We start from the raw sequence: 13,566 nt of genomic DNA on the forward strand, positions 1-13,566 counted from the left end.
CTGGACACTGATGAGGATCCTGCAAAGGAAAGCAAGAGTTGATAGTAACTGGAAAGGAGAAGACTGAAGTGAAACCCCGTTGACCTTCAATAGGAAAGAAAGGATAAAGCAGGAGCTGAGTAGAGACTATGAGCTTCCCTGGAAATGCAGAAATAGTTGAGGAGGAGGAGGTGTACTCATACTTTAATCAGTGGAACTAGCCACTTACTCAAAAGTATATACTTGTCCAAACATGCACTATGGACATTGTCAAAGTATAATTTTCCAAAATGACTCTCATATAAATTAATGAGGGAACCAGAAGGATGGTAAAAATATTTCAAAAAGAACTACAGATCTAATGTATATAGACTCTGAAAGACTGCTAGAAGATTACTAGATTAAATACAAAAGTGATTAATTTCCCACTGAGCAATAAAACTGTAACCTGCGGATTTATCTATCCTACCTCACAGAAATCACTTGCATCTTAAACAGATAAACATCTACAATATTGAATATATAGCTTTGGGGGTGAGGGCCCTAACCAATAGTAAGTAGTAACATAAAGCAGGCACAAATAATCTTGTAGAGAATGAAATAACTCGAATGGACCCGGAGGACACTGTTCCAGCGCGCAGGACAGGCAGTCACCCTACACCTCAGTTCTAGGTTTTGGATACTCTTTCTTAACAATGTATAATAGGGGCACCTGGTTGGCTCAGTGGTAGAGCTTCTGCCTTTGGCTCAAGTTGTGATCCCAGGGTCCTGAGATCAAGTTCCACATCCGGCTCCCCACAGGGAGTCTGCTTCTCCCTCTGTCTCTCTCTCTATGTCTCTCATGAATAAATAAATAAAATCTTTTTTTAAAAAACGTATAATAATAACATCTTGATTACTGAACTCCTGTCTACCATGGGCTAGGCACTGAGCTGAGTGTCAAACACATCTTATTTAATCTAGTCCGCATTTCTATGACGTAGTTATAATCTCCATTATCCAGAAAAGAACACAAATTGTTTGAACAGTAACTGATTTGCCTAAGGCCATACAGCTAACAAATGATGAAGCAGGAATTGCACCCAGAAATCCCTGACCCAGTAGCCTCTGCAGGCAAAGACTCAGCACATGGTTGTGTAACTCATATCCAACACAGAAGCCCTGGGAGGAAGGGATGAGGGGTGCAGGGGCAGTGCTGAAACTCAGTCCCTGCTGCACTTGCAAAGCCTTTTGTTCTGGGTGCCTCTTTCCTCCCATAAAATATCTGCTCCTGGGTAAGCCTAGTGCCATCAGGCAAATCTACATATAAAGTCTTGGGGGCTGCGATTGCTCAAGGCTAACAAAATTCACTATTTCCTTCTCCTGGCAGGGAATTTTTCCAGTTTTCAAAAAGGCATATATAAGCTACAGCCCTACTCTAAAAGTGTAAAAACAAAAACAAAAGAAAGCAAAACAAAACACACACACACACAACTGTTTAGATACAGTTGGCAAACCTCAATACTACTCATTGGGACAGATCCTTAGTAAAATTACAGCTGTAAACAGCATATATGCAGCAGCCTGGACGAATACAGAGGTCTCTAACTAGGTTTAGAACCTAGGGACGCCTGGGTGGCTCAGCGGTTGAGCGCCCCCTTTTGGCCCAGGGGTGATCCTGGAGTCCCAGGATCAAGTCCCACATGGGGCTCCCTGCATGGAGCCTGGTTCTCCCTCTGCCTATATCTCTGCCTCTCTTTCTGTGTGACTCTCATGAATAAAAAATAAATAAATAAATAAATAAATAAATAAATAAATAAATACAGAACAGTAACCTAGACGTTATATACATCCACTATGTCAATATCGTGGGCCTTTGGGCTCTGCCCTGTGGGAGAGTCTGCACTCTCTGCTAAGACTCGGTTATGCAGGAACTGCACCAGACACTCCACAGCCCTTCTGTAGCTCAGGGAACTCCAAGAGATGAACGAAACAGGAAACAAAAATTCAAATGCTTCCTTCCTTGGAAGGAGGCCAGAGACCGCTATTATGAGAGAAACAGTTTTCTTAACCTGACTTAGCACATTTCCCTTTAATTTCAGGTAACTGTGACCAAATAGAGTGAGGCATTATTCTCCCTATGCCTCCACATAAAAAAGGGCTTGTAGGATTTACAAAGGGGGGTGGAGTGGGATAAGGGTAGGGAGGAGTTCCTCTGGATGGGAAAATTGTAACAACAGCAACTCTTGTTCCTTCTGAGGGAAGTAACATAGTGGCGGCAACATCATTGGTCCGTGATCTTAGACACTTGGGGGTACTCTCTGTAGCAAAGGGCACGAAACAGCAGACCACAACTGTCAGGCATACATGACCTTTTATTTAATTCGTTGCCAAAATATAAATATTGGAAAATTTCACAGGAATATCCAAATTTTTGTCTTTTCTTGAAAAACTAGATTTTGCAGGAAGGGGCCACAGCTTCCAAGGCACAATGGGCTGGAGCTGAGAAAGGTCTGCCTCCCCCTTTGGATGCGCTTGAACTCCTGACACTCCAGTCTCCACCATGCCCACATTGTCTCCCTGAAATTGGGGCCAAGTTGCTGTTCATCCTCATACTCCAAGAGTTGTTGTTGTTGTTGTTGTTGTTGTTGCTGCTGCTGCTGCTGCTGCTGCTGCTATTGTTTTTACTGGTTTTCATGATAGCATTAAAAAGAAAGTATCAAGATGTGGACATATTGGAAACTTCCTTTGTTGTTGATTAAAATGTAAAATAGTGCAGCCATTTTGGAAAACAATTTGACAGTTCCTCCAAAGTTTAAACATAGCGCTGCCATATGACCCAGCAATCCCACTCCTTCACAAGGTATGAAAAAATATGTCCATTCAGAAATCTGCAAGTGAATGTGCATACCAACATTATTCCTAATAGCCAAAAACTGAAAACAACTCAAATGTCTGTCAACTGATGACCAAATCAACTAAATGTGCTATATCTGGCCATAAAAAGGAATAAAGTAAAAAAAAAAAGAATAAAGTACTGATGTATGTTATAATATGGCTTGACTTTGAAAATGTTATGCTGTGTCAAAAGGCCAGTCACAAAATACCACTACATATTTTTTTTAAGATTTTATTTATTTATTCATGAGAGACACAGAGAGAGAGGCAGAGACACCGGCAGAGGGAGAAGCAGGCTCCATGCAGGGAGCCCGACATTGGACTCGATCCCAGGTCCCCAGGATCATGCCCTGGGCTGAAGGTGGTGCTAAACCACTGTGCCACCCGGGCTGCCCTATTGTAAATTGTTCTAATCTATTTGCTATATTAGCTGTAGCAGTGAGTATATATATGAGTGCACCACCCACAAGCTTAGCAGGCAAACAGTATTAATCATGGCAAGGCTAATATATATTTAATATTCTCATTTAGCTATCAAACTTCCTGAAGTATTATTACATTAGGTACATGAGATTGCTTTTTTTTAAGTAAATATCTTTGGGCTGCAGTAATATTCTTTTTAGAAAGTATGATTTATTATCACTTTGGGGAAAGGATTGATTTTCCAGAATCTTTAATTTTCAATAAGTGTCCAGCTCTGACATAGTCACGGCAGGGCCGGTAAATTCACCTGGAAAAAAAATACTGTGGTTTAATTAAGTTTTTATGTGCCAGGTGGAGGAGAAATTGATTCTATGATCAATTTAGAAATTCCTCCATAGGGATCCCTGGGTGGCGCAGTGGTTTGGCGCCTGCCTTTGGCCCAGGGTGTGATTCTGGAGACCCCGGATCGAATCCCACGTCGGGCTCCCGGTGCATGGAGCCTGCTTCTCCCTCTGCCTGTGTCTCTGCCTCTCTCTCTCTCTGTGTGTGTGTGACTATCATAAGTGAATAAAAATTAAAAAAAAAAAAAAGAAATTCCTCCATAGAATGAATAAATGAAAACATAATTTATTTCACCAGATTAATGCCTTGAATAGTCAATTTCATAGAATTGGTTTACCACATTGCCCTAAGTTAGAAAATTCAAAGAAAGAACAATTGTATTCAGGATGGCAGAGTTTTAAAAGCCAGAAGGAGATCCATGTTCCAGTCTCTTTGTTTGATACATGAGGAAACTGGGACTCTTATAAAAACATTTTTTTAAGTTTCTCATTTATTTGTTTTCATCTATACATCTAAATTTCTAAAACATAAAGGATTATCAGAGAGACACACTTCCTCTTGTTCCCATGCTCTTCCTCTTCATTCTATGTGGTAACTTCAAGTGTTAATGGTTCATCCACCAGAACATACACCATCAATGACTGAGAAAAGTTATTTTCTTCAAGAAAATAAATATTACTGATATTTTGGTTTTGTGAACAGTAAAATTATAAAGCTTTTTAAGAATATCTTCTACTATATTTTAAAGGTTATAGTTCCACATATCATCAGCATTTTAAACCTACTTCTTGGGGATCCCTGGGTGGCGCAGCGGTTTGGCGCCTGCCTTTGGCCCAGGGTGTGATCCTGGAGACCCGGGATCGAATCCCACATCGGGCTCCCGGTGCATGGAGCCTGCTTCTCCCTCTGCCTGTGTCTCTGCCTCTCTCTCTCTCTGTGACTATCATAAATAAATAAAAATTAAAAAAAAATAAAAAATAAACCTACTTCTTCCCTTGAGATATTCCAGGAAATTGTATTGTCCTCGGGTATGTTCAAGAGCAATCTTAAAATTCTTTAGAGTAGAAAAATTTATTATCCTACCTTCTTTCCAGGTTAACCCATCCAAAAAAGGAAGAAGGTCTTTGACACTTTGCAACAAAATACACTGATCCCTGTACTCAGGAACTGGAGGTGTATCATTCTCATATGTTACTTTACCTTCCAGTGGGAGGACAATCCCCCTCCCACCAAGGACCTCAAAGTAAACGGGGATTGATCTTGATGCTGTTCCTTATCTCCCGAGCCAGGAGACCACTAGTCTTACACCCCACTTACTTAAGATGAATCTCTCCTCCCAACTTCCAACCTATAAAATATTCCCTATTGTTTTCTCTTTCTTTACACACTCCCTTCAAGCAGCCTTTTGGGAAAGGCTGAAGCATTAGGTGTTCAGTCAGGACGAGGTGATGATTTGGTCACAAAATCCTCAAGATATCTATGACCTAAAACCACCAGGGTTTCTGTCCCTCTCATATCACATGTCCTTCTTGGGTTGGCAGCATATCTGCCCTACATCGTATTTACTGCATGTCCTCCCAGAAAAAAGAACAGGAAATGGTGTATAAATATCTTAACTTCCTTGCCCCTAAAATAAGTTAATTCTGGTATGTCCAAAATTCTGGCTCCCTTGAGTTTCCCTGATGGAATTAGGCTCTCGTCATCCACAGTGGTAACTGGCTTGAAAATATACCCTATATCATCTGCTTCTGTTCCTTATCTATTTCCCCACCTCTACTGCATTTTCATTCCCTCCCAAATAAACTCTTTCACTGAACCATATTTGCCATTTGTGTAAATCACAAACGATTGAGTATCAGTTTTCATATGTTTCAACTTAATACTTGAACCTAAATCCTTGATTTAGGATTTGCTTTTGGAGCACCCATATAAAGAAACTAGGTTTCACCTATTTTTTTGAATTTTGTAGAAATGAAACCATGTTGCATGTTTTCTTTTGTAACTTAAGCCTTTTGCTCAACAGTGTTTTGGAAACACATACATATTGTGGCATGTGAGTATATAGTTCAATTATTTTTGTTTATGTACAGCATATTTCTTTGGTTGAATACCCCATATTTTATCAATTTCACTGTTAATAGATGAATTATTTTCAGTATGGCCCTATTACCAACATAAAGCTCTTGGGCGTCTGCCGCGGAAACAAGATGACAAAGGGGTCGTCATCGTTTGGAAAGCATCGCAGTAAGACGCACACGTTGTGCCACCGCGTGGCTCTAAGGCCTACTACCACCTTCAGAAGTCCACCTGCAGCAAATGTGGCTACCCTGCCAAGAGGAAGGGAAAGTATAACTGGAGGGCCAAGGCTAAAAGCTGGTACTACTAGCACCGGACCGGTCGAATGAGGCACCTTAAAATTGTATACCACAGATTCAGACCTGGATTCCGTGAAAGAACAACACCTAAGCTCAAGAGGGCAGCTGCTGCAGCATCCAGTTCATCTTAAGGATTTCAACGATTAGTCACAATAAACATTCCGGGTTTGAAAAATTATGAAAAAAACATAAAGCTATTAACAGCGTGATACGTACATCCTGGTGTACATTTGCACAAGTGTCTCTGGGAACCAAAACTATATAAGTAGTTCTATAAAAGTAGAACTCCTGGGATCCCTGGGTGGATCCCTGGTGGCTCAGTGGTTTGGTGCCTTCGACCCAGGATCGAGTCCCACGTGGGGCTCCCTGTGTGAAGCCTACTTCTCCTTCTGCCTGTGTCTCTGCCTCACTCTCTCTCTCTCGTGAATAAATAAAATAAAAATAAAAAGTAGAACTGCGACCATAGAGTATGTTCATAGCTTATTTGTTCTTTAAGTAATATTCAAAATACGAAACAATAACCTTCATTGGGTGCAATCCAGCATGTACATCTTTTAAATCTCTACTTTGTATACAGCAGATCTTTAATGTAGCAGTTTTAATTCTATGCAGACCTGAGTTTGAAAGCAGACCAAGGCTTTTGATTCCTCTTAGAGTACCTTCTTCTGTATTTTCTCATTGAAGAGAAATCTCCCTAAGTTTACCCTTTTCTTCAACCAATAAATAAATCTAACTCTTTTAGTCATTTCTTCATAGAAACTTTTCCTATGCCTCTAATTATTTCTATTGTCCTCTTCCAAACTGCCTCCAAATTTTTCAGATCCAGGGTGACCATGTAACTTATTGTCTAAAGCAGATAAATTTTGAGAATGAAAAAAGATGGTAAAATAGTTAACAGTGTTAATTGACTTACAATAGATATGAACTAGATTCATCCCAGGCAAACCAGAATGGACTGTTGCCTTACTCATATTACATTTTATTTAATGTGTCCTCAAAACAAATAAAATGTTTCTGGAGGACTGGCACATATTAGGTATTAAAGACGCCTGGTTGGCTGCACAACACATTACCATTTACAGCCACTCTCAGAAACTTTATTATGAATTTATTATGCATAAGTAACAACACATAATGATATTTCTAAGTAGGAAGGGTAAAACATTGGGCTTTTAGTGGTGATGAGGCAGTATCAGCTAGGTTCCAACTGTGTCCTTCAGGGAAACTATGATTGCATATTTGATCTTCAGTTTGGCTGCAGAAACAAATTTCAATGGTAATTTAGTACAAAAAGGAGGTTTTTCTAAAGTATTAGCTGGTTGCTAGGTAACAATGGGAAAATGGTAAAATCAGGAAAATTTTACTAAATTCCCTTGTATTTACTGGCTTCAGAAAACAGCTCTCTTTTAGATTGGACCTGTTTGACAATTTGTACTTGGAAAACTGAAAGTGTGACATTTTTCTACAAGCAGAAATATGCAAAACAAAACTATTTTAGGCATAAAGAAATTTCACAGGGTTAGTATTTGTTTATACAGAACAGTCTAAATGGCACCTCATTGTTTAGATAAGCAAAACATCTGAATAAAAATGCAAAATATTTAGGAAAATGTCTAATTTCTTCAAAATACTTGAATGTTCTTAAATAGTTTGGTAATAATAGAAGTGATCATTTAATAGGAGCTACATTGTGGCAGTCACTGAGCTTCAGATTTTGGTTACATTCTCTAATAAAGTCCTCTTAACTAGAAATTATGATTCCATTTTGCTGGTTAAGATACTGAAACTTAACTGGTTACTTAATTTTTTTCTCTGTTACAAATTAGCAAGTGGCTGAGTTGATACTTGAATCCAAAGCTTTTGACTCTAAATGCCTTATACTTTTTTATAAAATATTTGGAGGCTTTGATTTTATTGCTACCTCATAAAAAATGCTACAGTTCAAATGACATTAAATTAATTACACAGCAAATATAGTACTGAGAAGTGAGGAAATCAAGGTTATTAAAACAATTCAAAATTATATAAGTAGAGATTTAGGGATCGACTTTTAAAAATAGAAGCCAGGAGCAGCCTGGGTGGCTCAGTGGTTTAGTGCCTCCCTTCGGCCCAGGGCGTGACCCTGGAGACCTGGGATCAAGTCCCATGTCGGGCTCCCTGCATGGAGCCTGCTTCTGCCTCTGCCTGTGTCTCTGCCTTTCTCTCTCTGTCTCTCATGAATAAAACATTTAAAATAAATAAATAAAAATAGAAGCCGTACCATCCTTGAAAATGTATTTCTAACCTAAAAAAGTAATTATTAATATTTAATACTAAGAAAGTTGAATTAAACTAAGAAGTACAAAAAGTACTATTTTCTTAAATGTTGATTTCACATTCTTGGGACTCAATTTAAGCAATTGGGGGGATATGTATTAATTAGTGCAATAATGTAGATAATCAACAGGAGGAATTTAACTCCCAAATTCACAGAGGTAAGATCTTTTCTGGTTGCCTCTCAAGTCTATCCATTTCTTGCTATGATAAAGATACACTTTGGTGGAGAAGTTTTTAATTCATCTTGTATGAGTTTGATATTATTCTGAAGCAGAAAACTTGAAATCTTTGGTGTAATGCTCCTGTGCAACCTAACCTTTTCAAGATACACCTAACATTTTCAAGATATGAAAGTAGAAGCTTAAAAAAGCATTCTTTATCATGGTTTTCATTGTCTATCATGCACAGGAATTCTTTTGTTTTCTACTTGACTCTTCCATCTAATTTCCATAAGCTAATTACTATTTCATCTAATCATCTTACCCTCTGACCTACCTTCTTTTATTTATCTTAGTTTTTAACTTCTAGCAAATTCTTTTGAAATATCTGAACCACGTTAGCTATCTTTCTTCCTTCACAGCACATTAAGAGTGATCCGTTATTAGGAAAAAAAGTTGTACTTTAAAGATCTAAGATCTATATGTATAATGAACTCTAGCCTTGCTGAGAATAAATACAAAACTAATTACTATGGTATGAGGAAAAAAAGTTTTCAATAGTCAGAGTACATATAAGTTCTCAAACATAATACAAGCTACATCTTCAGTGGAAAATATTAAAAATATCAAGATAATTTTTTTTAAGATTTTATTCATTTATTCATGAGAGGAAGAGGGAGAGAGAGGCAGAGACACAGGCAGAGGGAGAAGCAGGCTCGATGCAGGGAGCCGGACGTGGGACTCAATCTCGGGTCTCCAGGATCACACCCTGAGCTGAAGGCGGTGCTAAACAGCTGAGCCACCCCAGCTGCCCCAAGATAATTTTTCTACTCACTATCTAGATGTGATTCTTTTATTGGAACTAAGCTAAAGATAACATGAAGAAAACTGGACAATAATTCTGACTTAGTGTCTCAAAATCAAGAATGGATAGATTTCTAAGAAACTTATATAATTTTAAAAAGAGGTGAAAGGTAGCATTTTTCTTGACTTCTGAAATTTGTAAAGTAATAAAATAAATTGTAGAGTACTATAAGGAATATCATTTCAGTGTCTGACCAGACAAAATGATTTTGAATGATTTAAGGATTTGCTTAAACTACAATATCATAATATTTGGGATTGACAAATCCTAAAGAGAATTAGTGAGTCTTTTTCAATGAAATGAAAAACTGTATCTGTTTAGTATGTGTATGTGCTGAGTAATAATGTTAGGAGAAAAATGGGGATCCCTGGGTGACCCAGTGGTTTAGCGTCTGCCTTCGGCCCAGGGCATGATCTTGGGGTCCTGGGATTGAGTTCCGCATTGGGCTCCCTGCATGGAGCCTTTCTCCCTCTGCCTGTGTCTCTGCCTCTCTTTCTCTGTGTGTGTGTGTGTGTGTGTGTGTGTGTGTGTGTGTCTCATGAATAAATAAATAAAATCTTTTTTAAAAATGTTAGAAGAAAAATAAACCATTAGATGTATAATGAGGTCAATAATAAATAATCACCTTGCGGGATCCCTGGGTGGTGCAGTGGTTTAGCACCTGCCTTTGGCCCAGGGCGCAATCCTGGAGACCCAGGTTTGAGTCCCACGTCGGGCTCCCGGTGCATGGAGCCTGCTTCTCCCTCTGCCTGTGTCTCTGCCTCTCTCTCTCACTGTGTGCCTATCATAGATAAATTTTTTAAAAAAATAATCACCTTGCAATGTTGCCTGGCTGTGTGTGTGTATGTGTAAGACCACTAATGGGTCTGGGGATGGAGGAAAGAGATCACTCTAGTCATGGGGAAAAGTAGACATGAGAAACCCCAAATTATGAGGATGTGGATAGGAACAGTGGCTACTAAGAGGTCATCTCATGGGGAAAAAGTGGCAAGAAGATATTTAATGTTTGAGATAAAAAAAAAATAGGTGACTTACTTAGAATTATTTGTCTGGATTTGTAAGTATTCAGTAAGCACCAACTAGGTATATAGCCAACATTCAACAGGCATGCAGAGGCTTTAATCATGGTTGTCAACTATAATAAGTCCAAACTCTGCTTCCAGAAAAAGTAAAGGATTCTGTTAGATCATGGGCCAGGAAACTGGTCAATGAGACATTCACCTGTTTTTGTAAATGATGCTAGTTAGAACACTGGTAAGTTCACTCATTTGCAGGTTGTCTTTGGCTACTTTCATACTACAATGGTAGAGCTGAGTAGATGCAACAGAAACCAAATGCCTCCAAGCCTAAAATGTTTGCTATCTTATCGTTTACAGAAAAGCTTTTCACCACTGCTCTACACCAGCACTATTGACCTATAAGGCCAAATAATTCTTCATTTCGTGGGGCTTTTCTGTGCTTTGTGGGATGTTTAGCAGCATCTGTGGCCTCTGCTCACTAGATGTCAGTAGCATATCTGCAGTTAATGTCAACCAAAATGTCTCCAGATGTCACCCTGGGTTGTAATAGCATCCCTGATTGAGAACCACTGCTCCAGACAAATATCATTTTTCTAAGCTCCCTACAAATTTCTGACAAAATTGCTCTTTCACGTTGACTTACATAGCAACATATGAAAAAGCCAATTTGAAGAAATTTTTATTGAAAATATAGAAATAATAAAAAAGAATAACACACTCTTGCTGCTACCTTTTCTTTTTTTTTTTTTTTAAACTCTTTTTTTTTTTTTTTAAATTTTTATTTATTTATGATAGCACAGAGAGAGAGAGAGGCAGAGACACAGGCAGAGGGAGAAGCAGGCTCCATGCACCGGGAGCCCGACGTGGGATTCGATCCCGGGTCTCCAGGATCGCGCCCTGGGCCAAAGGCAGGCGCCAAACCGCTGCGCCACCCAGGGATCCCGCTGCTACCTTTTCTACCTAATAAAACATGTATGAACTCATCCTTCTCTCATAGTACATGTCAGTCCTGCAGTCTAAGGCTAACTCCAACTCTGCATAATCTCAGCCCCTCTCATCTATTCAAGGGCATGCTAACAGCCCCTCCCCAATGTGCCACCAATTTTTCTTTCTTTACCAGATCAGATACATCAGTAACTATGTCTCTCATCTTGAAACAAACTAACTAAACCTCTCTCTTTCTCCGCTTGCTTCTATTTACTGTTCACATTTCTTTGATGCCATTTATAGTATGTCTTCTTGAGAGATGTAAATCTTCAGATTGAAGAATTATGATGAATCTCAAATGGGATAAATAAATAATCCACACCTAAATCTATCATAATGAAAACAAAGAACACCAATAATAAAGAGTTTATCTTAAAAGCAGGCTGAGAAAGAAAACAAAAAAAAAGGAAAGAGAACTAGACTGACAGCTGTTTTCTCATAGTAGAAATGGAAGCCAGAGAATGGCCAAATACCTTTGAAGCACTTTGGGGAGTACTACTTACTCATCAGACTTCCTCTAAAGTCTCACCTGCTAAGGAAGGTAAGGAATCTTCTGTCATGTTGATTCAGTTGTATCATCTTGAATATAGGGACAATGACAGTAGCAAAGTACTTACCCTGCCTACCTCACAGCACAATGAATAGATGCTCATTCCCAGTCATAGGATTAATTTTGTTCTTCATTGATCATGACTCCCTAATTATATACCCACTTTTTGCATTTTTATAAATATATTTCACATTAAATAAATGTGGTCATATAATTACTAATCTTTTAATTTTTTGGCTTTGATAGTTTAGTATCAAAGCAAAAAAGCCATTGAATAAATTAAGATGTAATAGTAAAACATCCTAGGACCAATGATATATTTGAACTGTTCATTGTACAAATCTATAAACTGTGAACAAATTTACTTTTTAAAAAAGATTTAATTATTTATTTTTGGAGAGAGAGAGCAGGGGAAGGGTCAGAGGAGAGGATCTTTCAAGGAGACTTCCCACTGAGCATGAAGCCCCACACAGGGCTCAGTCCCAGGACCCATGAGATCATGACCTGAGCCAAAACCAAGAGTCAGACACTTAACCAACTGAGCCACCCAGGTGCCCCTGAAAACATTTACTTTTTACTTAAACAAGTAAGTGATAAAAACTTTGGGTATATTAGTATTAACCCAGTGGTTATTTATAATCAATATCTAAGGCAATTCTAGACAAGCAGATAGGTCAATGAGATGTAACTGAATAAGTTTTAGAAAGTGAAATTATTTAGGGACACCTGGGTGTCTTGGTTGGTTAACTGTCTGCCTTCTGCTCAGGTCATGATCTCTCGGGGTCCTCGGATGGAGCCCAGCCCCACATCCAGTTCCCTGTGCAGTGTGGTGTCTGCTTCTCCATCTCCCTCTGCCCCTCACCAGGCTCATGTTTTCTCTCCCTTTCTCAAATGAACAAATAAAATATTTTTTAAAAGGAAAAAGAAATTACTTAGCAACCACCAATTGTCAGGAGCTAGTAATATGATTGTAATATAGACTTACTACATTTGTGCTTGAAAAATTTTTAAATCTTTTGATGCTCAGTATCTATCTATAGACACATAAAAAGATTTTTTTCTAAGATTTTATTTATTTATTCATAAGAGACACAGAGAGAGAGAGAGGCAGAGACACAGGCAGAGGGAGAAGCAGGCTCCATGCAGGGAGCCCGACATTGGACTCCATCCCAGGTCCCCAGGATCATGCCCTGGGCTGAAGGCGGCACTGAACCACTGAGCCACCAGGGCTGCCCTCATAAAAAGATTTTAAAATGTATTTATTTTATTATGTGGCAAAATGTAATTTTTCCTCTTTTTTCTTATCATAATTTTTCACATAATGGAACTCACACACACACACACACACACACACACACACACGTACCTTTCCCACTGATTCCTTCAGGCTCTAGTCCATCCCAAACTAAAATAATTGAAGAAGGAATCTAAGGCTTTGGCAAAGAGAAAAAATTTAGAGACTCACCTAGCTTATCCTATAAAAAGGGAGTCTATTGGTAAGAAAAAGATTTGTCTCATGAATGTTTCTCTTTGAGGGCCAAAGGTAGCAAAGCACCACCCAGGGAGCAACTAAATGGGAACAGAGATAGTCTGGCCTCAGTATCTAGGCTGTTAACAACTGATCAATACTCTTATAAAGGAGTGCTTTTGGCAGGAGAGATGAGGAAGGCTTTGT

General features: G+C 38.8%; 1 pseudogene; it reads left to right on the forward strand.

Annotated features, from left to right (window-relative positions):
• The first annotated feature begins 5,828 nt into the window (after positions 1-5,828).
• Positions 5,829-6,127, forward strand: LOC129500859 (60S ribosomal protein L37-like; annotated as a pseudogene).
• Positions 6,128-13,566: the final 7,439 nt, after the last annotated feature.

This window comes from Nyctereutes procyonoides, unplaced genomic scaffold (assembly GCF_905146905.1).
Source record: "Nyctereutes procyonoides isolate TBG_1078 unplaced genomic scaffold, NYPRO_anot_genome, whole genome shotgun sequence".
NCBI lineage: Eukaryota > Metazoa > Chordata > Mammalia > Carnivora > Canidae > Nyctereutes > Nyctereutes procyonoides.